Raw genomic sequence first — 23,871 nt, forward strand, 5'->3', positions numbered from 1 at the left:
TCGGGCTCATAGTATTCAACTAGAAAAGCGTTATAATTTGGGTATACTAGGTTAGTGTTAGTACTTGGATAAGGAGGCTAAAATTCACGTTATTCAGTGAACGTTAAATATTATCAAAACTACGTCGTGTATTTTAACGACGGACTATTTTGAGCCTGCCTGTTATACGAAACAGTTACTAGAATATTCCTCTTAAATATTGTCAAAATTTGGTGCAGCATTTGTAAAAGCCAGTCACGCGGACTGCGGGATATATAGTTCCGGTTATATGATAAAAGAGAGTTGGAATGGTTTCTGTTGATAAGATCAGAATGCCCAGTAATTACGAATGCTTTTTCTCTCTACTCGACATTTGCGGCGAGTAATTTTATTGGTTCAATTCGTATTCATGTCATCCATTATATTGAACTCGACCTAATCACTGCGTGCACTGGTTGATGGAAGTGGTCATTAATCCTTTCATACACCTGTTTGTACCTAATTATTAATTCTACATAGTACCTCGACAGAATCGACGTAAAATTGCAGAGTCAGAGAATTTTCGGATACTGTTGAGTCACTATGTACCTACATGACGCGCATGTAAAAATATACAATAGCGGATATTGACACATATTGAGCTTTATTACAGTTAAAATAATTCTAATTGATACTCGTATTGTCGTATTGTGTATTGTGTTGACGACCGGTCTGGCCTAGTGGGTAGTGACCCTGCCTATGAAGCCGATGGTCCCGGGTTCAAATCTTGGTAAGGGCGTGTATTCGTGTGATGAGCATGGATATTTATTCCTGAGTCATGGGTGTTTTCTATGTATTTAAGTATTTATAAATATTTATACTATATATATATCGTTGTCTAAGTACCCTCAACACAAGCCTTATTGAGCTTACTGTGGGACTTGGTCAATTTGTGTAATAATGTCCTATAATATTTTTTTTTATTGTAATTATTTAAATATTCATGACCACGAAATAAAACGAAAATGTTGAGAAATCCTGCAAGGAAATCTCACAAAATAAACTTTTAAAAACTTATGCGCATATTATTCATACTATTTCGTCTAATTTGTGCAGCTTTTTTCAGCAAAGTAGACAAAATCTGGCATGTAAATAAAACTGGAATCATGTGCTCATAAAGTTCACATTCAGTTATTATTCGTTAGTAATAGTAAGTTCAGTGGTATTTCATTTTATTTTCTAATAATAATGAACAAATTAATAACTGACATTTAAAACACTTCTTTCAACGAATTAAGGTTTATTTAAGGTTGGCGTTGCTCGCAAATATTTGACTGGTTGAAAAAAGATGGATGCATTTCGTTGTATAAAGGGAGCATATTAATATTGTTCTAGAGTACATTTAAATCTCTTGCACCAAAATGCAAAGCCAAGTAAGTACTTTTCTATTTAAACTCGTTTTGTAATGTAAACATAGGAATAAATAAATAGATAATAAGTTATACTACTGATGTTTTATTAGTATCGAAACGCATGTACGTCAGCTATAACAGACAGTAGCAGTTAGTGTCAAATTAGAATTCTGACTTGTTTACGCACCATAAAGCTTAGTGCAAAGAGAATATAATAAGAATATCGTAATAAAATGCGTATTATACGTTATACCAAAGAGAATTTGAAATAGAAATGGATTGCCAAAGTAAACTTTGTAGCCACAGTAAATTTACTGCCATCTTTCGACACATGATTAAAACTTTTAGAACGCCATTTGACTTTGATCCTTATTCTATCACTAATATGTGCAAAATTTGTTAAATATCAAAAAGTGGCGCCATCTAATAGATCAAAGGCCAAAGGTATGGCGGCATCGTTTGAAGGAATGGCGCCATAATCTTTTGCCGATGCCCTGTAAGATATTTGGATTGATATTTAGTTAAACATGCAATGCGATGGGCTCATAATCGACAATCTCCTTTCTCAACACATTCGACACACGACTTGCGCGGGCTCTACTGTTAATAACATACATAATCGAAATTAATTTAGTGTTAAGCAAAAACGTCCGCAAATCCGATGTTTCACCCGAGATGGTGAATTTTTCCACTTTTAATTTATTTCTATACATAACCTCTTAATAACTTAGTGGGTCCAAAGTTGTCAATTAATGATATTCCGACAAGCCCTAGACTGACATTTATTACACTATAAGGTATGTTTCATATAGTTAAACAAGTTCTCTATTCATGGTAGGTATCTAAACTGATACTAAATAAAAAAAAAAAAAAAAAAAAACATGTAGTATTCATATAGCTGTCCTCAGCCTAAGGATAACCTTTATACGCGTGGCTTGACCTTCATTCTTCATTCACAAGATCCAATTAACCAAATACATTGAAAGTATTTAAATATAAAAATCCGTGCCGCACAACCCGCATGTCTGCCTTCAACTCGACGAGGGCATAAATAAATAAAGAGGAGGTCCGTTGTTGGGGCAACACAAAGTGGAATGATTACATGCGAGCATGGGATCCTGAATATTAACACGGCGTTGGACTCCTTTAGAATCTATACATTATAGACTGAGTAGGAAATTAAAAGCAGAGGTTTACGAGTACTTCAGCTTTTGTTAAACCTCTTAAATACAATTAAACATGTAAAAATTATTTTGAACTAAGAGACATTATTATTTTTTTTTTTTTTTTTAATATCAAATACAAATTAACAAATAATTGTTAAAATAAATTATTTTTGCATAGGAAATTATAATATGGCAGGAAAGTCGTGTAACATATTAATACAATTATATCGTAATAATAATGAATATTTTTTTAAATTTAAGTAAAACTCTTATTGTACATTTACCATATCCATACCTGCCAGTCTGTATTGTGAAGGTTGGAAACCTTCACTGTCTCCTGGTAGATAACTTAAGGCATTAAGTCCGCCATTTGTACTTTTTTGTATTGTGCAATAAAGGTTAAATAAATAAATAAATAACTGGCAACGATTATTTGAATTCAGAACTTGTTTGTTTGTTAAAGGATACGGTCTATCTGAGGTGGGGAATGTAAACCAGGTAGATTTCTGATAATATTTAATTCTATTTTTTCTTCAAACATCACAGAAATATCGTCTATCGTTGTTGCTTGCCACCTTCAGAATTAATCGCCTGCTGTATCATCTACAAGTTTAATACTATTTATTCTGAATAAATATACAATTTTCTGAAAAGGTACACCTGATTCATTTTTTTAATAGGTCGCTAAAGGCATGTATAGCCTTTAGCTGCAACAATGTGAATACAACCTGTTTTCCATCCGTCTCTTGGAAACTTAACACGTTTATCCTCTACCGACGTAATCTACTTAACTAGCCAAGAAGATTTTGCATAGCTACGAGTTCGTATCACAGGCATTCGGCAACCACTCAGTGACGTTAATAAATACAAAGGAAATTGTTTTTCATGTAACAGAAAGAAAGTAAAACGCTTGAAGTTGAGAGTTAATTTATTTCAAAGTTGTTTGTTAGTAATTTGTTGCGGGCTTGTCCTGGGGGAAGACCGCGGGCACTGTTGTTACACAAACTTTTTCTTGTTACAAAATTTGACTCGGCTACTTGTAAGTCGCGGGGCGCCTACATCTGTCACAACTGTTTTTATTGCGCAGCTCTCTTTAAAACTGAATTTTCAGTGGCTTTGTTGCTTCCAGAGCGTTTAACTGCCCTGTGCTCATTTCACCTTTTTCCAGCTTCTGATATCGCAAATATCGCTACCTACTTTACGAAATATTTCTCAAAGTGCCAGAAACTCCTACATTGGGACCGTGCGAAGTGCATGGTGGGGGTAAGTAAAGCGATCCCAGCGCATAATGCGGTAAAAATTAGAACTAACTGCGGATAGCGTCTTTAACTTTACGATTACTCCTGAAATATTCAAATAAATTTTATGGTGTAAGAAAACATTGTAATCTGTATGAAATGCTTAATATAACTAACGTATTTAACTTGATAATTATTGTATCTGTGTAAATAGCTTTGCAAATGCCACATACTATGTGATCTTTTTCTAGAAGTTAAGAATGGGTATAGTAAGTTACCCTTAAAAGATAGACATTCAACATCGCGGACTTTATTATAGACCCATATATTGTAAACCCATGAAAGTGAGACAACCCCACCATACATTGTGTTGTTATAGCTCAAACGGATTAGGCAGCGTTTTCGATTACGAGTAAAGCTCCTAGCCAGCGTGATTTTTTTCAACAACATCGTTATATTTCAACCAATTTACACAAAAGCTCATCAAGTTATATACCTAAAGCTTCCTCAAGAATCACTCTATTGATATATGAAAGTCGTATGAAAATCTGTTCAGTAGTTTTTAGTTTTGGAGTAGTTTTATAAGATGTAGTGAATAGACCTTTTCCCCTAGACTTGCGGACGCTAGGTTGCGTGACAGTCGTGCACATAGCGATGATGAATCGCGCTAGAATGATCCGGGTTCGGATCGAGGCCTCTTATACTTCGTTTTCCATCCTTAATTATGTCCATCATATCTCTATGTTTCAGCCGCTGATTCGCTGAACCGATTTAGATGAAATTTGGTACGGAGATAGTTTGAGCCCCGGGACAGGACAAATTTAAAACGGAAATTACCCCATTAAGGGGGTGAAAAGGGCAGTACAATTTACTAAAGAAGGTCCACGTGGAAGTCTTAATTCCAGTCAGACAAAGTCGCCATACTATTTAGATTAAACTATCATGTCTTTAGTGTCACTCGAACAAGGAAGACAATAAATTCTAGACGTACATAGGTACGTAAGAATAATCAAAATCGGCCTAAGCGTTTAGTCTCTAGAGTGAAAATGTTACGTGTTGTCAAATATCCAACTGATATTTTTTTGCAGCACAATGTTCATGTAGCATTACAATAACTAATATCTAAACCCACACAAACGAAGTCGCGCGACAATTAGTGTTTTTATATTTGTATCTGTAGCACAAGCTTCATTATTACTTTTCACGGTTTTAACAATGCACTTATTTACTAGAGTTAGATTAAAATAAATAATTCTGACCATCGGCCCGATTCGAAAAATGAGATACGAACACGATAAGTTCTGCTTTAGACTTTTTTTATACTATGTTGGTGGCATACGGCCCGCTTGATGGTAAGCAGTCTCCGTAGCCTATATACGCCTGCAACTCCAGAGGAGTTACATGCGCGTTGCCGACCCTAACACCCCTCCCTTCCTCGTTGAGCTCTGGCAACCTTACTCACCGGCAGGAACACAACACTATTGAGATAAGTTCTCATTTAGATATCGTTTGTATGTCGTATAATTGACAAAAGCAGCTCGATTATTCGGGCAACCAATGACACTTTGACGTTAAAAATATCGTATTGTAATCACAGCGGAATGGAAATAAACGTCAATTTTGACATGTCGATTGGTTATCGATCTTTTCAAGATCTTAAACATGTCGTAATCGTTCTTCGAATCGGGCCGCGTGTCTAACAACATTCCTCTTAAACTGAAACTTTTCTATTATAACAGAGAGCTTTCTAAAGTCAAATTTTGCTGTTCATTTAGTTGCGTGCTTAGTATTTTAAGTAACAAAAGTCATTGAAACAATTCCGAAGGATTTAGCACTATATCAAATACTTACCTACGAGTATTTACATGGTCAAGGTGAGTGTTTGTTTTATTTTTGGCATTTTATGTTATGTGACTTTTTTGCCATTTTTGTGTTATTTCTAGTCAGGATCGCGCGCCATTTTCATCGGTAACATTATGGGAGAAAAAAGTATTCAAACCTTTGCATATATTTTTCAAACTTTCCTTTTTGTTACCGCCACAACGTAAATGTAAGTAGTTACAAAGTAAATGGGGAAATGGTAACACAAAAGAAAAAACTCTGGGACATTTGTTTATCCCATTAGGATCGAAATAGCTTGTTATTCTGAGTAGAAATAACACAAAATTTATGAAGAAATACAAAATTAATGAAAGTGGCATTTTTTTCTAAGAAACACTCATGAAGTACGAGTACTACGTATAGAACATGTAATTGCGAAATATGAACCTACCCATTTCAACTAAAATCTGGGTGTTAATAAATAATAAACCGGCCAAGAGCATGTCGGGCCATGCTCAGAGTAGGGTTCCGTAGTTACTCTTCCGTCACAATAAACTAAAATGGAGCTTAAAATATGGTAGATTATTAACCAAGGGATGAACTGTGGGTGTACGTCTTTTTACTATGAAGGGGCGTTCCTAGTTGACTACGGAACCCTAAAAAATATCATCTATGAAGTTTGAATAATAATGAGTGTTGTAAAATTAAACGCGGTTTGGTACTAATTAATTACAATAATTTCATATACACTTAGGTGCAAACTGACCCAATAGTAACATGAGGGGCACATGATAATACAAAATGTGCTCCTTAAAATTTTCTACAAATTGGCCTAACATATGATGTACTTGGCATTTATGGTTATTTTGTAATTTAGAATCGAAAAGTAGAAAAAAACACATTTATTTTTTCCAAATTTTTTATTGCCTTCTATGGAAATTCCAAATAGGGAACCATACATAATTAAGAAATCCAGCCTCTATAAAATGAGGTATCAACTGTTTGAATCATGCTGGCAGAGAAACAGTCGTCTTTAACATTTAACTAACAGCCACTTTCTATGGCTGTTTTAATGGTACCTTTTGGCACCGAACTATAAGTCACCTAAAAGTAACTTCAAAAATATGCCTCATTAAAACAATTTCATGATGATTTTATAGAGGCAGAATTTCTTAATTATGTATCATATGTTAGGCCGATTTGTAGAAAATTTCAAGGAGTACTTTCTGTATTAATCAAGTGCTCCTCCTCTTGATTGACATCAACTTCTCCACATTTCACTAAGATGCTACTACTCGGTCAGTTTTGCACCTACGTGTATGTATAAATAATAATACAGGCGTATGTAATAAATACAAAATGCTTGCGTTAGTTATAATTTGCATCGAACACGAACATAAACGGTTGTTATGCAGAAAAAAAATACTATAGGTACCGCGCGATGCATATCAATTCGTAGAATTAACATTTGAATATAATCAAAATAGTCTAGTACCTAATTCTAAAGGTACGTTTTCTTAAAAATACCGGTATAAAAAGTGGTATAAATAACTGTGTCCAGTATGTGAGGCGCACGATCTGTGCGTTGCAAATCAGTGAACATTCAGTTAGTTGTATGTTTCTATGCAATGAATAGACCCACCATCCACAGTCGATATTTATTACCAGTATCATATTTTTTATATAAATGGTAAACAATTTAGAGTCTGTAGCTTCTATACTCGACATCAATGAAAACAAATCAGTTAGTATAAAAAAATCCCTAAGAAGTGATCCGTTTTCATTGATACTACTACTAATAGTAGCCATAACGTGTTATGCATTATCTAGTGAGTGTACAGTATTACGTTTCTTCTCGTCATCATGCTCTTCTCTAAGGGAAACTTGTGCCTAGCCATCAGACGAGTACCTAGGTGAGGGGTGGCTTATTATGTTACATCATATAATAACACGTCGTATACGTTCCCCGCATGGAGTAGTAATTACTAGCTCGTTACATTAAAGCGTTTGCGCGACACGATATTCGCAATTTTCTCCTTCAGCGTATTCCCATCATCAGGGAGGAAGAATTTAAGAGAAATTTATATTCCTTATTTACCGGCTCAGCTACCCGTGAACGCCTATCGTCGACTCGATTGAACTCATAATAAAATTCGATTTTCGTCTCTCAACGTTATGAACGTGCTGGTTACGGCAAAAGTTGTGTCACACACTTTTAACATTCCACGATAGTGGCAAAACACTGCCCGCTGTGTCACAGGCGAAAATAAGCTTAAAAAAATATAAAATTATTTATTTTAATTTATTTATACGTCCCTGTAAAAATTATATTTCTGTGTATAAATTCTACTTTTTAGACCATTTCTTTTAATTTCAATCATTACATGTCACTTTCCTACTTAGAGTCCATTATTTATTACTAATAGGTCTTGTCCGTAACAAACTGTATAACGTCGAAATGCATGACTAAATAACCTAAGTATAAAACATTGAAATTTTATTTATATTTTATTATTATAGATATTTTTTGATCTTTTTAGTATACGGATTAATTAATATTTACATATTACATTCCTTTAATGAAAAACGTGTGTCAACGAATTCGGGAAGGATATTTATACTTTTAAACTACGATACTTTATTTTCGGTTTTCTCATTTACCTGTGAGAAAAAATAATTGTGCAAATAAACATTACACAATAAACTTTTGGTTCTATTCATTGAAACACGTTAGAATAATATAAATAAATACTAATATGAAGTAAATGAATAGGTAAGTAAAACATTGAAGTTAATAAAGATATACCTTTAGGTATTTTTAAACTAAACTAGATTAAAAGTAGCTGACTAAAAAAATAAACAAATTTCTCCAAAGCACAAAAACACGACATGATTTATTTGACAAAAAAGGTTTAACTTTTTTTTACACACCGGTAATTAGTACACGATACATCAATGACCAAACTAGGCTGAGCCTATATCTAGGCTATTTGCGAGTAAGGTCTTCGATTGGCTGTGAGTTTTAGAAGAAAAGGAAACAGTCGCTAGAACTTGAGACTCCATTGTCACGCGCGACAACAACAACAACAAAACAGTCAGATATAGAATAAAAGGACAGGGTAACAAATTTGACTAAATTTAAAGTTATTAGTCCGCTTGCGGGATGGATGGATCTGTAATGCCACGGCGATACACTGAGCGAGGTAAGCACCAGCTCTAAGGTCTCCCGAAGCATCGACTAGCCGTGTCGACATGGCCCTCAAAAAGGCTTTCATATTGGCCGGACCACGGACCACTCCACTATCTCAACTGCAAGCATCGCATATTCGTAATCTTGCAGTAAATATGACATTTGCGGCGTTTCAGTTGTTGGGCCTGGTCGGCTACTACACCGGCCTGTTCCCGGCTAACCGGGAAGTAGGAATGCGAGAATTTGTCGACGCACGTACTACACCTGAACTTAGTCTCCACGGCACCAGTCTGGCTCCATTCCATCGGCACGCTTGCTATCGTCTCTCGCCATATCTTTCTACATGACAGGTTGCAGGCACAGAAACGGTAGCACCCTCGCTCGACCAAATCGTTCTCATCATTATCAAACGCCCTAAATTACACTTTTTTTTAATGTACTTCGTCACTAAATGTAACACAAGCATAACATAATCAAGTACAACAACTATTGGAACGGATGAATGCAATATACATGGTAGAGCATTAATGAACAGTAGCACTGCGTTCGCTTAGAACCACGAAGTTGGCCCCCTAGCGCTCCAACTTGGATAGTCTATTAACACCATTAACTAACTTCTACTACGACCGCAGTGACACTGGCACATTCTTTAACTAACATAGGTCACACCTACATTATGTACTAACATGTATAGGGTGGTAGAATCCCCAAAGAAAATCTGAGATTGATTCATATCAATCCATAAGGCTTTATAGATGACAAGAGCGATTTTATACTATAATCGGAGGTAAGTGTCATTTTCTCACGGCGACCCCACACAAAATCGTCTCATCATAGATAGGAAATATTTCGTTACGAATTTAAATAGGCACGTAGGTGGTAGGTACCATACTTGTGTATATACTTAGATATGCATTAGCAAATAATTTCTGCTGTGTTGGCATTATTTTTTTAGTGAAAAATATTATGATTCTTAAAAAATTAAAATTATTTATATTCCAATAATTAATGTCGAGTTTAGGATTCAAGATAATTTTTCAATATGAGCCGAACCTTTTTCCGACCGTTTCTTACATGTGTTACGTAACTCACGCATATATGCTCCTATTCCCAACATTTAGTATATTAGAATGCAGTAGCCGCTCTTATTTTAATATTCCGCAGCTTGATTTATGTATATTTGCCAACGTCTCGTTTCAAGCACGCCGTGAAGAAATAAGATATTTCGTGAAACGGGCCCGCGATTTATTTGCCGCCGCGGGCGCGCTCATTGATAAATATAACCAATAAAGGAAAACAAAATGTCCACAAGAGAAATTATTGCGGTTCCCGTAATTTACCTCTTTGTTTGTTTTTCACAACATTTACCGTCCGTTTGACAACATTTACCCGATACATCTATTCACTAATAGCTTTGTAGGCCATTTACAATTAATACACTGTATTGATATATTCCATAGGTACTTATGTATTTTATTTGTGTAGGACGATCTGATTGTAGATAATATCAAAAGTTTCGTGACGTGACCATTTATTTTGCTTTTAATATTTATTTTGATAATTTATACATGACTTAATTACCAACGTTTACAAACAAAATTGAGTGTAATTTTGAACTTTAGTCGAGTGAAATTCCCCAATGGCGGATACACGCCAGGCTTTTTGAAGAAAGTCCAAAAAAGTATTTGTATAACTATATTTTTATTTATGAATAACTTTGGTCAACAAACTTTAGAATCAAAATAAGATAGCACAAATGCAACTTCTACATGAACAAAAACGAAAAGTAAATTTTTGTGAATAAAAAACTCAGTCTTTTCATGAGGCACCTGGTCATGGACGGTTTAAAATCTAATGTAGCTGAACTTAGGGGCTCAGATACTTTAGAAGTTGGGCACAGTCACGGCATAGTGATAGGCTGATGAAGATAAACGACGAGCGTAGATTTGACAATTGTGTGTTGAAATAAACTAAATGGCTATATATTTATACACAAGCATGTTGTCGCTGACACAAGCAATATGCGTTTATGTAGCAGTAAACTATTGTGTTAACAGTTTTGAATAATTCACGGTTAGTTCCACTAGACTTAAATCGACCGGGATATGAACAGTGATATGAACTATTATGTTACTGCTAAACACTGAAATAATACAAATATTTTAGAATATTGCAAAAACATTTAACATCGATTACAAATATAAGCATCTGAACATTCTATAATGTCAATCACAGGCTTCCTGCGCCCACTCTTGGCAACTGGAGCACTGTATCCAGTCTTCGTCATAGTCTAAACATACTACGGGCTGCTTCAACCAATGGCAACTGTTTTCCTTTTTAACTTCGTTCTTCACTTGTTTATTTAGTTTACTCTCAGCTGCACCTTTTTCTTTAGTTTTTATATCAATATCTTGCTTTCTTTTATATATCAAATGTTCACTTCTTTCTCACCTTCTTTTCAGAACTTTTTTTTTCTTCCATTTTTCCTTATCCATACTTTTATCTGAAACATCTTAGGTATAAAATAAAACATGTTCACTGTCTGACATTACGGTACTACTTCGTGTTCGGTACTGAGGGATTGGAAATCATTACAATCATTTATTGTATACCTCAATAATTACAATTATATAAAAAAAACTTTTATAGACTACGAAATTTAAGTGAATAGTGCATTTATTTAAAATAAATACATCTAGCTGAATACAAACAATAGGCCGAATTACTCATCCGAATCTTAAATGCAACGCAGCGCCTTCCTTACAAAAACTCTAAACAAACGCTCCCAGTTTGATTTAGTCAAGTAGACATGTTTTATGAATTATGTGCTAGAGTAATATTTATGATAGTTTTCTAAAGCGACAAATTAGAAACTTTTATGCAAAATGAGTAGGTAGGTAATGTAAAGTTGGTAGTTAAAATACCTACACATACAGTACAAGTACGCATAAGGCATTTGCTTTAAATTTATATGAGTTTTTTTATTACTAAAAAGCGTTGCATTAAGACTGTAATGCTCCGTAACGTGCGAACTAAAGAGTAACCAATTTTCATTTAAATAAATACCTACTGCGATAAAATGGAATGAAATGGAGACCTTTATGAATGAATAACCTAAAAAAGGAATATACATGAAACTTAATGGAGGAACAATTAATAGGCACGGGCTATAATTTTCACCGCTAGTCGGTCTTCCGTTTTGCCACAAATCGACCCCCAAAATGGGCCGGCAGCTATTGTAAAATATCCCTATTCATGAATAATGTGACGCGCTTCCCTAGACGCTAGAGATGCAAAATATAAAATACAGAAGGGCCGTTTGAAATAACTAGTGATTAGAGGCATTTTCAGTAGGTAACGTGAGCAAAAACGTAATACATATGTAACTATTTATCTCCCTCCTAGCCTACTCGATACTGACCCTGCCTACGAAGCAGGAGGTCCCGGGTTCGAATCCTGATAAGGGCAATTATTAATTTTGTGTTGCTATCACAAATATTTGTTCCTGAGTTATGGATGTTTTGCTATGTATATGTGTACGTGTGTGTGGGGGGTGTTTTCGCCTCAGTGAAAACGCGTTTTTACAAAATTTGTTTTGACTGGTGTATTCCTGTTAAATAGTTATTTGTACAACAAGAGAGCAAAGTTTGATATTTCTTCGAGTGCTTGTTTTGAGTCCCGTGCAAGCGAAAAATTCTATAATAGATTCACGAGCGAGTGAATCTAATTTAGAATCTTGAGCGTAGTAAGGGACTCAAAAGCGCACGAGATGTAAATAACTTTGATCTCGTGTAGTACACAAAAATTTTCACGTCAGTCAGCCATCAAAAAATACAACCTGAAAAAATGCAATCCGTCTTCATCACTATTTCACTCATGTTTTCTGAAGGTATTCTAACAATTAACTTTAATTACTGCAATAAAACAAAACGAAAGAAATTTCAATAAAATGATACGAAAATAATGAATTATGAACATCAATTGACACTTCAATCGTCAACTTTTTTTGTTAAAAAAAAAACTTTGTAAGATAAATACGGTCCGAATTGCGGATACTACTATTTGTCAACTATAGTAGAGATCGTTAAAAGTCGATAAGTAGAATTATTTACTGCGTAACAATTGCGTAAATTTGTATAAGTATATTGTTTTGATTGTATAATAAAATACGTAAAATATGGTATTTTTATTAAATTTTAAACTTTTATTTCATTAATTAATTATTACGAATGAAGACTCGTAGGGTGTTTTGGAACGATGCGGTCTGACTTATTTCGGGGGTCTATTATAAACCGTCAATATATCGTTGAATTACGTATGCACTTTTTTGTCTCTTTCTTTTTGCTAATGACGTGAAAGGGACAAAAACAATAGAATCCAAATACTTCGAACTTGTATTAGGCCCCGCACGTTGAAATGACATTCGAATATGAAGGTCACTTGAATGTTATTTTGTCTCACTCAGTGAGCAAAATGCGATTTTGCTCACTGTTTTTAAGCAGCAAACTACCCTTGTTCCAGCTGCTGACGTGAAAAATAATTTTCATCAAGGCGTTTCTGAAAACTACTTTTGACTAATGAAAACTCATTTCTACCAGGGCGTTACGGCAAACAAGTTTTAACTAGGGAAAACGCTTTTTCACTAAAACGGGGTTTTACATTTATATTTTTGAACGTTTTAATTTATTTAATAATAATACCCCTATTTTGTATGTAAAATATTTTGAGCGTTTTAATTAATTTTATAATCATATCCCTATGTTGCAACAGGAAAAGGTAAAACTACAACAACCAACTAGCGAAACATCGCTAGTTGATCGTGAATAAATAACTTAACCAGGTTTAAATAAGAACGTCAATTCATCCCAAGAATCATCAAACTATTTACATCGGTTCAGATTTTCCTTGACTGTCATAGTCTGATGTATAGTTTCAAAATTGCAAGGCCTGAAAATAACGCATAAGTCCTTCTGTACAGAGCCATTGTCCTGTGCCAGAGGTGGGCCACCGTAGACGCGGGCAGGCTCCGCGTCGTAAATATTCAGGGTCCGACGACCGACGACGCTCTGCGATATATCAAAGTCGCATCGACTTCCATACACAAGCCACCATTTTCCAAAGTGTCACGCCTCCCGAATTTAAAGGGTGTTTAACTTGTGAAATTTTACGCTACACTTAGTTTATTTAGGAGGAAATTTAAAAGTAGTAGTAGTACCCAAGTAGATAATGATAGTTTGAATATATACGAGTAACTATTATTATTCACTTTTATTAGGATTTGAGGTTAGATTATTTATTTTCGGTGGTAATTATGAATTTTATTTTTGATCAGCGGTGGCAGTATGGTGGCATTTTAATTGCCTGTCACCATGCCTGTCACGTTCTAACAAGTATGTATCTAAGTGCAAAAGTGACCGCAGATTATTCTTCCTACCATATTATGATCAATCGTCAACTACCAATATACAACAATTACCATAATATAATGCCATCAAATCAATCAGTTCCTTATTCCTCAGAGGTGCTGATAATTTTATTAATTGAGACATAAATCAATAAAAAAAATGCTACTACAATATATTTAGGTACTTCTACAATTTCTGGAAATAGTAATGCTACGTTAGCAGGCATTTTTGATATTTGTTAATAATTTTTCGAAATAAAGCAACTTGAACTCTATTAGAACGCCTGGAAATTGCTGAATATTTAAGTGTAGGTAATTATTACCCGGAACCGGTAATATGAAACAATTTATAACTGATTTATGACGAGAAATCAACAAACTCTAATTAATTATTGTTGTTTCAGAATTAAATTTTGCAACTTGATCGGACTCTAATAGATCTGTCTCATTCGGATTTCCTCCCGACACGTGACGTGTTGTACCACAAATAAATACATATACATTTCACATCGCATAAAGTTGAATACAATGATGTACTTAAATATAATTTTAGCGAACTCATCAGTAACTTATTCCGAGTAATTGAATATTCAATAACTGTTTCTAAGAAAAACAATCTGTATATTGGCATCCGGCTCTCCAGTTGTTATTACTAGTAAAGGACGATCCATCTCGAAAGCTCGCTACTAAAACTTTCATGTTTATTTTAAATTAAATATTAGCTTTCGGAAATTATGAGTATAACACATATATGAATGGACGGAGCTGATGGAGGTCCCAGGTTCGAATCCCGGTATTAACACATTCATCGCTGGGATACAGTCGTAGCACTACGTTATAGCTGATAACATCACTTTCCCGGTATTTTGCGGAAATGCTTCGTAGAAGCAAAACGATAACCTGTCGTGATTAGCTCTGAATGGGTTAAGGCGGTTTATTTTAGCTATATGTTCGGCCCAATTTGAACTTTGCCATACGTCAAATATTAAATAGGTCTCTGTGGATATGGCTCGGATATATCAGTTTCAAAAGTGACGTTTTTTAGTGAAGAAACGTCACTTTTAACACTGACATATCCGTTAAGTTCGAATCGGGCCGATTGTTTGAAATGGTTAAGTAAATACGCCATACAATTAAATATTTCACGAATATTTGTTCCTGCTCCATAGCATCCTCCTCCATAGGTATTCCTTAAATTTACATAAGTAGGTAGTTATATTTATCTATATTTTATATATAGTCGGCCTCACTGACCTATCACACATAGACAGTTAGTCCTCATAAGGCTAATCTGCCAAAAGTGAAGCCGAAACACGATCGATGTGTGCGTGCGACGCTCGTGTCTTACGCTCAGCGACACACACATATATACAAAAACGGGTTGCCAGAGTTCATTTATTCTCCTTAAAGTAGATTGATTTTAACGACATCCTTATACTTGGCTATCAATCATTTGGGAGTGTGTATGAAGATATTAAATTTATAGCAAAAGCTTTCAAGGTTTCTTTTAAGGACTTTGCATTTCTGAACTTAGTGAAATAATGTTTAAATAAAAAACGTTTATTTTTTTATTTTACAAATGTGTACAGATAATAGCTGGTAGAATTGACTTTGGAATAATGATTTTAAATGATAAATATTTAATGACGATCATTTGGATTCGATTTGGTTTGATTTTATTTGATATCTTACATTTAATATTTTCTTCGGGTTGGTGTGATGAAAAGTTTTGTGTTTCACTTGGGGCAAAATTTGTTTAACTCTCGTAACTTGAAACCCTCGCAACGCTCAAGATTCCATTTTTAGAAATTTTGGGATCTTTATCTACTTAGCTCGATAATATTGCTAATTAGCACGAGCGGTTAAACAACAACTTTCCCTCTTGTAAAACAAATAACTATTTATCGTCAGTACTAGTAATTGTACCTGCCGGCCTAGCCAAGGTTGCAATCGCTATTGCTTCGACAACGAAACGCTTTGTGTCTCTCGTCTCTCTATCAGTCTTCCATATAAGTGCGACAGTGACAGTTGCGTTTCGTTTTTACAGACCTTAACTGTAACACCTGTGTTCCACAAATACAATTTACTTTTCTTGCTCATCAAAATGGCGAGAGCATATTCGACTATGTTTAGTCGGTTTCCATATTGCATCGTTCCAATTTAATCTAATTTTTTCCGTCCATCTCACAGACAGAAGCGGATCAGTCGGAAATCTAAAACGAATATCACACATAATAAAAATATGAATTTAAACTGTAATTTTATAAAAGACAAAACATAATTTGAAATAAAAGAATGAAAAACTAAAAAAGAATATTTTCTATAGTCATACAAGGAACGTAAAGTAAGCATATTAATTTTATTTTATCAATGTAATCGTCATGCCTCATTTCGAGGAAAAAAGATTCATGTCACCTGGCAACATTTATAAGTAATGGCGGCTGACGAAAATTTGGATTTTTGTATTTACAATTACGTAAAAATATCACATTAAACTGGATATTTACGCGTGAAATGTTATATCAGGCGGTTTGTTTTTATTCACTGATGTGTTGTGACACCCATTCACCGCACAAACAACCATCTTTCTTGTATTTTTTAATTTATAACCGGGAGGTGTACACAAACCAACTCGACCTTGAGTACTGCGAGGGCCGTTCGGATACGATGACACGAGGGCGACATAATGTCATACTCGAAATGGCTTCACTAGGGATGTACAGACTAGGCATCTAGGCTAATTATAAATCTATGATCTGCCTACTGAAATATTACACAATATTTTGGCGGGAAATTAAAAAATCTAGGGCTGGTCACACTTTGTATAGTAGGGTAATTATAGTTTTGATACTAGAAAATATTAATGATTTTCTGTGCACACGTAATACCTTACGTGTTCACCCCTAAGGAAATACACTAAGGTACTCCTAAGGAAATAAGTTAATATACGAGTATGTTGACGTGCACTCAAAGTCAGCTCACGTAATTTCTACCTCTATGTAAAGTACAAAGGCATATATACACATGTTTCGCCAAGATATTTTTATATATTTATATCAATTTATTACTGACCAGTCATTCCACAGATTTCTTCTAAATATTAGTTTTCAGTAACTGGTTACGTTCCAATGTTTTGATTTTATTGATATTTTTGAACTTCCAGTTTATCATCTCTAGTTTCTTTACACACTTGTCTTGTTCATGAGATTCAGGTATTAATAAATTCACGTACTTAATCAAAGTTATAGGCAAATGTTAGAACTAGTACTTAAAGTATAAAAATATTAATAGAGCACCAACCTACTAAATTATTTACGACTTGTGAACATGGCAGTTTTTCGTTCTAGAACGCTTCACGTAGACTTCGCACATTATCGTAATTATTTATGAGCTTAAATAATAGTTTCCGGACCTCACTCGTATATAGTCATTATTAATACTATTTAAAATAAACTTCTTATAAACCGAAAACAATTTGAATGAATGACATAAATTGACAACAGGCTTTTAGCTTTTTTTTAATCATAGACAATTGGTGATACCACATGGAAATATCTGTCAACAATATTTGGCTAGCCAGACTCTATCATCTAGTATCTACAACACAATGCCTTATTAGCTTACTGTGGGACTAGATCGATTTGTGTCAAATTGTTCCATAATATTTATTTATATTAATATATTATAAACTTTATAGGTCATTGCGGCCAAATTCGCCTGCGGCAATACACGAGTGTGCTTTCCAAATAATAACAGAACCCCTAGTGTAAATTTATTATTCGATAGCGTGATGTGACATGCGCGTTTGTGTTAAGTCTCATTTTGTATGGGATTCAGAAACAGCGCGCCAAGTGGGACGTTTTGGAAACTCAAAATCCCACATGTCACGCTATCGAATAAATGTAGACTAAGGGCACAGTACACTATTGTCAACTTTATGTTAGTGTTAGTCAAAAATATTGACACTTTCAAAGGATGTAAAATACCTAGGCATAATCCTGGATGATAGACTGAACTGGAACAAACACCTGGACAATAAACTAAACAAAGCAACAGTAGCCTTTTGGCAATGCCGGAGGATGGTGGGCAAGAGATGGGGACTTGCTCCTCACATCATACTGTGGCTATACAAAATGGTAATAATGCCAATGATCAGCTACGGCGCGGTCGTATGGTGGCCCCGCACCCAGTTAACCACGGTAATAGACAAACTAAACAAAACACAAAGACTAGCATGTGTGGCTGCGACGGGCTGTATGCGAACTACTCCGACTGCGGCGCTAGAAATAATGCTAGGACTCCTACCATTACACATATACATACAAAAAGAAGCGGCTGCCACGGCTCTTCGGTTGAAAAAGCTAAACCTATGGACATCCTTCAGCTCATCGCACAAGAAGATCTATGAAAATATGATCTCAAAACTACCCATGCTGGAGGCGCCCATCGACAAAACACCAAAAACTATGATCTTCTGGAAAGAATACGCCATATCATTAACAGAAGATCCTAAAGAAGGACTAGACCAAACCAACCTAAGAATATTCACAGATGGCTCAAAAACATTTGAAGGGACCGGATGTGGTGTCTTCTCGGAGGACCTGAATATACACATCTCAAAACCCCTGGGAGAACATAACACGGTATTCCAAGCTGAATGTGTGGGAATAATAGAAGCTTGCAATGCTATAACAAGACGACAAGTGAAACACGAAAATATACTAATACTATCAGACAGTAAATCAGTACTACAAGCGCTATGCAGCGACAAACTTAATTCAGAACTCATACTCGAATGTCATCGAAGCCTCACGGAAGTGAGCAAAGAAGGCAACAAAGTAACAATTCAATGGATAAAGGGGCATAGTGGATCAAGAGGAAACGATGCAGCGGACGAACTGGCCAGGAGAGGCTCAGAAACGCCGGCATATGGACCCGAGCCCATCATACCCCTACCAATATCCTATATACACAACCAGCTAGACCTACATCACAGACAACTGCACAATAAATACTGGAAGGAAATGGACACATGCAGGCAGACCAAGGATTTTCTACCGGAACTGAACCTCAAACTCACCAAAATACTACTGAAAACACCTAGACATCAACTACGTAAAATAGTAGGATTAATTACGGGACATAACACACTTAACAAACACCTACACAATATGGGAAAAACAGACAGCCCCATGTGCAGAGCGTGCATGGAAGAAGAAGAAACAACAAAACATATTCTCCTAGACTGCAAACAGGTAGAAGTATACAGGAACAAATACCTAGGGACTCCGTGCACACTAGGAGAGGCATTTAGCAACCTGAAAACTTTGCTAGGCTTCGTGGAGGAGCTGGGGTGGTTAGAGTAGCGCTACCTCGTTTCACGCAAAATAGGCACAATGGTTGTCGATTTGCGGAAAATGCCCAGAAGCACTAACTAACTAACTAACTAGTCAAAAATATCTAGTGCTTTGTAGCTGACAATTGAAAAAATACGCGGTACGGAAATCCACGCAGACGAATTTGGCCACATTGATCTTAGTAATATTTTTATTCAACTTAATGGTTTGTTGCTTCACACATAGGTATAGATATAAAAACCTTTTCATAATGCTACGTGAACTATTAGGTTACGTTAGGTATGTTTTAACGGTTGGTATGTAGCAGTTTCCTACAGCATACAAGCTCGAAAGCACATTCGGCTCCCTCTACCGCTCGTATCCTCGAGGGCGGTAACTTCCGATGGATTCAATCAAATCAGTTAAATGTAGCTGTAAATTGGGCAGTTCCACTTGAGTGATATTGAGTAATGGTCGCTGCGTCAATATTGATGGGCAGCCCGGGGACGCGCGCCGTATCTCTTAGCTGACGTGTTAATTTGTCAAAAACCAGCGTCATAAAGAAAAAGTGAAGGTGATCTTAACTTATGATGATAAAAACTTCCTCTTCAACGAGGTATTTCACAATCGTCATCCACTTGAGTGAGATCAGGAAATAGGACTCGTTTTCGATTGAGGTGTTATTGGTAGTTCTATCTTTGATGATAATATATACCTTCATAAAGGGCATTCGATGTTAGAATCGTGCATTGTGTATTAAGGGCGGTAAACAAGAATTTACGAGTGTTAGTGTTAATTAAGCTCGAAGCCGAAGGCCAGCGATGTCATTATGGTTCCATTTTTATCACTTGTCACTATACCCGTCACTTTCGCGCTTACATATTGGTAGAACGTGACAGGCATGGTGACAAATGATAAAGAGTCGGCCATCTTAGCCCAACAGAGCATAATTAACACGAGTTCGTAATTCGATTGGCACTCAGTTATATTGTATGTCTATGGGCACTCACAATGTTTTTCATGACACTTGTGAGTAAATAACAAAATTTTAAGTGAAATCATTCTTAAATACGGTGACATTTCAAACGTTCGTCCACCATTTTGTCATTTTTGACAGGTTAGGCATCAGCAAGGCCTGTCGACTTCCTTAGAAAGACGTGACGCTTCATAATTGCGCATGTGTGGTCTGACATCCTGGAAATAGATACCAGTTATTAATATAAAAATATTTTTCTACAGCAACATTGCTCCTATCTGACTTTGTCTATTCAACTTTGGGAATAAATAAAATCATTTTTATCAAATATTTTGATTTATGTCACACAACCATATGTAAATTATTATTATTTTATATAAATTATTACCTATTTCAGTTTGTCTTTGTCTATGTTCATAAAATCTATAGAGGTCAGAGGCACATATACCCTCCATAAAGCCTTGCACTGGGTCTGGCCGGTTAGAACACAGACAAAAGTCTGCAATGTCAATGCTGTCAAAGTCATTGACGCAAAACTATTTTCATTTTCAAAACTATCAGTTTTCATATAAAATGATTAAATAACGATTTATGTTCTTGAAATAGATTTATTGACTAATTTTTTACATTAAAAATCCACCAGACAGTGTCTCCGCTCAGACTTGGTTAAAGTTTAATCCATTGTTACTAAACTAAGAAACAACAATTATTTCAAGGTAAGAAATATTTTAATCTATAAATAAAATAAGTGTACTATTGCCAAATTCAAATACATAAATTTAATCTTACCACCCTCTTAAGTCCCACGGACGCCCTATCGCATCCAAAATTAAAATCAAAATTCATCATAGGTGTAAAATTTAACATTGTTTTAGCTGACAATTTAGAACTCTGGTAGCTATTAGCAAGGTTAGTAATTAGGGACATAGGTTATAGTATTGTTTAAAATGTGACTGTTTGTTTTAGAGGGTGAACGTGAGAAAATAATCCTTGGCCGTCATATCATTTCCTTGGAAAGGCTCAAAATCAAAAGGCACGGATCCGCCACATAATTCCGATTAGTTGTAGTTTCCTGGTGACCATCAACAAAACCGCTGCACTGAGCTGTGGAGCAGAAAGTGTCCGACAATCGGATAGATGTAATAACAACTTTGTCTGTCATATATTCATGTATTTTTAGTTTTCTGGGCTGATATATGTGCTATGATTACAATTTACACTAAATGCAATTGTGGAATAAAATCAGATGTGCCAGAGATCATGTTTTAGATATATAAAAAGCTATATTAAATGCAATAAATAGTATATGTATATATATAAAATTGTTTTTATCATGAAGATTTTAATGACTTCTATTTATTGTTATGAAGGTAATCTGGGAATTAAAACATGCGCTAAAAATAGGCGACCTAAACATAAATAACGCCTTAAAAAAATTAAAAGATAATGATCACACGCACATGATAGGTTAACTATTTGGTACACACATCAATAATGAACCGAAATTACCGACCTGTGGTCTCATTGAATAAAATTCATATAGGTATGTAGATATTATATGGAAGTGTCACAGTTAGTTCAACAAGCCCCGTCCGATACATAAATTTGTATAGAAAATGACTTGTTTCCTGCCTATTGTATGTTTTCCGAACGAATTAAGCTCTTTTGATCCTAATATATAGGAATAAAAATATTTATAACTTGATAATAAACTGTATTGTCACCTTTTATATTGAAAAAACTTCAAAATATAGATATCATTATCTCTTAGGACAAAGGATGCCTGTGATTTTGATTAATATGTAACATAATATTTTTTAATTTGGTAAATACTAATTTAAAAACCTCACCCCAACAAAAACAAAAATGAAAAAATACAAAAAGAAATTCCGTCGCCGGGATTCGAACCCAGAACCACTAGCTAGAACTGGATCACTACCTACCAAAACCCGCCAGGCTAAACCGGTTGTCAATTTTAGACTGAGATACAAAGAGAGCGCCACTAGTATAAACGAACTTTTGAAAGGGACATTTTTTTGTATGGAGTTATCGTTCTTCTCCTAGTGAGTAGGTATTATATTGTTTGTATCAAAGACACAGTTCGATCCGGCATTCAGCCACGTTGAAAATTGTGTAAAAAGTATTTTAAAAGGCTATTAAATTAATCAAATTATTGTTTTTAAACATAAACAAAAATATAAAATTATAAATGTCAATATTTTAAAAGTCTTAAAACTCATTTTTATCTACTTGGTTCGTATGAATTAGTGACATAATTAGAAATATGCCCATGCATAATGAAATTTAAAAATATATGCATACAATAACACCGTTTACATGCAAGCGTGATGGAATAGTACATTTCGATGCTAGTGCGGAAAGTATGTTATTACTTCACGAGTACCGAGATATCTTGCCACGAGTGAAGAATGACATTTCCGCATGTGTATCGAACGACGTTTATTAATACAGTTGCGAAAAAATAAGAAAAACTACAAGTAATTTTTTTAAGCATGTTCTATAAAACAGAAACAATTGTAAATATAAAACATTGTACTATTATTACCTCAGTATTGTTATTTACAATTATTCGTGTATCGTATATTTAAATTGTATAAAAACAATATCGAATGTTGCCTTTGGAAGCTTAAAACATGCTTGCAGTAAGAAAAAACGCCTCTTCTTTGACAAGCGTTTCAGCAGCTATTCCGTTCCCTTCAGACAAATTATTAAGAACGGTTTTTCAATATTCAATATTAAGAAATAAACGTGTTATAGGTAATGATAGAGGTAAGAAATAAAATATGAAATATATATATTTTTTATTATTCTTACATCAACAGTTTTATGTTCATTATGACTTTTAAAGGAAACTAACATTAACACTCATCAATACGTAGTCATGAATTGGAACAATTACAGATTTAAAAAAAAAATGGAAAAGTGAAAAGCACTCGTTCGCGAAAACCAACTTTACGCACGCTAAACAGCTACGTAAAGTAACACTTTTTGAGCAAATTTATTTAGAATAATTTTTGATACTCTAAGCTTGTTTAAGTTTATTACAAAGTTCTTAATTACCAACGTCCATTTGAGACAAAGATTTGACTTACGTCTAGTAAAGATTTGTCTTAAGTTTGAGATAACAGGTCACGCGCGCACGTTCGTCGTTACCCTCGCCTCTTACATTTTATTACGTCCATTACCTGGGATTAAGTCAGCATGCATCGTACGAATGCTGTTCCGTGTCATCGACGCGAAGCGTCGCCCGTTGCCGAATCCTCTAATGTCACCCGTTACCCCCAAATGCGCCGAGGTAGCGTTAATAATGCATTCCAGGCCCAGTAAACATGTGACCTTGTGAATTCAT

The sequence above is a fragment of the Cydia pomonella genome, chromosome 10 (genome assembly GCF_033807575.1).
Source record: "Cydia pomonella isolate Wapato2018A chromosome 10, ilCydPomo1, whole genome shotgun sequence".
NCBI classification, from domain to species: domain Eukaryota; kingdom Metazoa; phylum Arthropoda; class Insecta; order Lepidoptera; family Tortricidae; genus Cydia; species Cydia pomonella.